General features: G+C 46.3%; 1 long non-coding RNA gene across 1 annotated transcript; it reads left to right on the top strand.

Annotated features, from left to right (window-relative positions):
- Positions 1 to 539: 539 nt before the first annotated feature.
- On the top strand, positions 540 to 2,088 carry LOC119717809 (uncharacterized). The gene is made up of 2 exons (XR_005268115.2): positions 540 to 1,045; positions 1,156 to 2,088. It is a non-coding gene; the product is annotated as an uncharacterized lncRNA (long non-coding RNA).
- Positions 2,089 to 2,860: the final 772 nt, after the last annotated feature.

Here is a 2,860-nt window from a genome sequence, read left to right as displayed (position 1 = left end):
GCGCCGCGGCTAGTTAACGACGTGTAATTTACTGCCTTTGTGTTTATTGCCAAGGGGAATTATCCAGATTAATCACAAAGTTCTGTAATAAAATAAATAAATAAATAAATAAACGAAATAAAAGACGGGCAAGTGATTTCGTCGATGGAAATTCCTCCCGTTTGCAATGAAAGCGCTTGCAGTAACCTCTGTGGCTTTGTTTCTTTCGGCTACCCGACTTTAATCCATAAAACACTGCTATGTCTCAGAGGTACCTCACGGGTTGGGGTTGCTGGGACAGGGATAACTCCTACTTGGGGAAGGGTGATAAACCCTTCAGGGTGCGTGGCCTCCGGGGAGAAGCCTGCACCTGCTCTGCAGAAACAGCCAGGAAAGCAGTGGGTGCTGTCTGCAGTAAAACTCCAACGACGCATCGTCTTTCTTCCTCTACTTCTTTCCCATCTCTTTTGTCACATGAAAAGGTAGGTGTTCTGCATCAAAAAAGAGTTTTTTTTTGAAGAGCCACTTCAAACATTTTTTTTTTTTTGTTCTCAGCTTTCAGGTGTTTCCTCGATGAAAACCAGAGGCAGTTAACTCCTTTCCAGGTGGTTGTAGCAGGTGGCTTTCAACCTCCTATGTGTGTGAGGGGCACTATAAAGTGCCTTCCTCCAGCTGACATCCCTGCCAGGTTTGCTGCAACAGCCCCACAGTTTTTTTTTTTACTCCCAAGGAGCCTCAACTGCACTCACCAGCTGCTTACAGAGCCCAAGAAATCCCTCTGGCAGTCACAACCAGAAGACTTCTATCTTGCACAGAGGAGGAGAAAATCCTTGAAATCTGGATACCTCAAAAAACAGCTGATACCCTCTTAAAAAATATTGCGTTTCTTCCTGATTCTCTTCACCTGATGCCTTGTAATTGCCATGCTCAGGCAGTGACGAGTTCACCAGAACAACAGTACCATTTTTTGGGGATTTGGAAGGAACTGTGAGCACTGGCCTGGTGGTGAGGCTGGTTGCCCAGGCTGGTGTCTTCTTCGGTTGGCATCTGGGGAGGCTGCATAGGGGTGAGAGTTGGTGCTGGGCTCTGACCTTTGTGGTAGGGACTCACAGCCAAAAGCATCCTGTGGCCCCGTGGGCTTATGGCAACACCTCCTCTGCCCCTTGGTTTCTGCAGGCAGCAGGAGCCTGCGGGGACCTATCTTCATCCCTGGCATCCCCTGTTCCTTGGGGAGATTGTGGCAAGGAGGCAGCAGCTGCTGAAGAAGAAGCCATGAGGTGGCCCAGGAGTGGGTGAGCCTGGAGCAAGGGCGGCAGCACAGGACGTTTTTGTGTCCCCAGGCTGAGCATAGAGGGGTCCCTCTGCCTCAGGCTGGTGGCCACGAGTACCCCATGGGCTCCACAGAATGCGTGTGGCCTCTTGGAAAGATGCCCACGCTCCCCAGAACTCTGTCTCCTGGCCAACGCTGAGATGCACTTGAATGAGACTTGAGTTTGGATGAAGCTGGTTCAAGCAGATCCTCAGTTTTACTTAGTTATGCAGTGCTAAGAACGAATAGCATCCAAGTTTCTGCCAGAAACAAATGTATGTTTGCACAGATTGAAAAGGTTACCTGGTTTCACTCCATCCGAGATGGGTTATTTACTATAAATATGTTTGCACTGGAGTTGTGAAAATTAAGGCATGTTGATTGAAAACCTTACAGCAGATGTTGTCTTAGCATCCCCCAGGAAACTGTCACAATCGTCTTTTCTTAATGTGGAAGTGACACTTGCTTCAGAAACAGTTTGGGAAATGAATGTTGCACTGAGGAGGGGTTTGTGTTGTGTTGCCAGCGGAATATCATATGCCTGTTTGATGCATTAAGCAACATGTAAAAATTTAATCAAAAGCACATTTATTATACATGATAGTAAGAAAAAAAAAAAAAAAAAGAAAAAACAAAACCAACCAGCAAGGGCTTCTGCTACTCATTAACTTCCTTAAAAATGGCTGGAGAGAAAAGGGAAAGTGCCTGCGCCTAGCAAAAAGGCTTGGAAATAAAAGTGCCGTCATTAGCATCACTGACCTAAAAAAAGATTTGGCTTAGGAGTGAGCTCCCCCAGCGAAACTTCATGTCTAGGCGAGCAGGAAAAAATAGTCGAGGGGATCCTAACACACTTGGGGTCTCCATCTGCTGGGGTCCCTTCCCTGAGCAAGCAGGCAGCTGGGTTGGGGAGAGCGAGGATGCATCAAATGGTGCTGGCAGGGACAGGGGCGCACCCTCTGCAGCGAGGGGTTGGGCAGGTTCATGAAGGGGCTGGAAATAAAGTGGGCAGGGTTTTATGGAAAAGTCGTCAGTGCGGATGGGAGCTCTTTATGGAGCAAATAAAGGGAGCAGACTCACTCCCCATGGTGTGCGTAAATATCTCCGAGAATCAGAAGCTGTGGATGGCTGAGTGCAGCCGAAATGGCTCAAAAGGAGCTGGCCCAAAGGAGAAATCCTGGAGGATGGACAGAAACCCACTGACATTCCTTCATCTGTAAGAGCAGAGAGGGAAAGGCTGCAGTCAACAATGCTCAGGAGTTAGAAAATATTTGGAAGAAGGCAAAGTGGTTAAAGAGATTTCTTTTTTATTTTTATTTTTTTTTGCAGCACAAAAAAATTGCATAGTAGCCAAGAAAAAAAAAATAAAGAAGAAAGAAATGAAAGGAGAAAAGCTGGTGGGAGGGAAATGGATCTGGAAATCGGGTATCTCAATGTCAGTGGCAAATGGTTTTTAGAGAGAAAATTATTGCAAAATACTGCATGAGTAGGATTTTACCCTGTCAGACAGAAAATAAAACTATGGGAAGGGCTGAACAGGTTGCAACCATAATTGATTTTGACTGTAATTTTATG

The sequence above is a fragment of the Anas platyrhynchos genome, chromosome 10 (genome assembly GCF_047663525.1).
Source record: "Anas platyrhynchos isolate ZD024472 breed Pekin duck chromosome 10, IASCAAS_PekinDuck_T2T, whole genome shotgun sequence".
NCBI lineage: Eukaryota > Metazoa > Chordata > Aves > Anseriformes > Anatidae > Anas > Anas platyrhynchos.
This window is presented reverse-complemented; position numbering and strand designations above follow the sequence as displayed.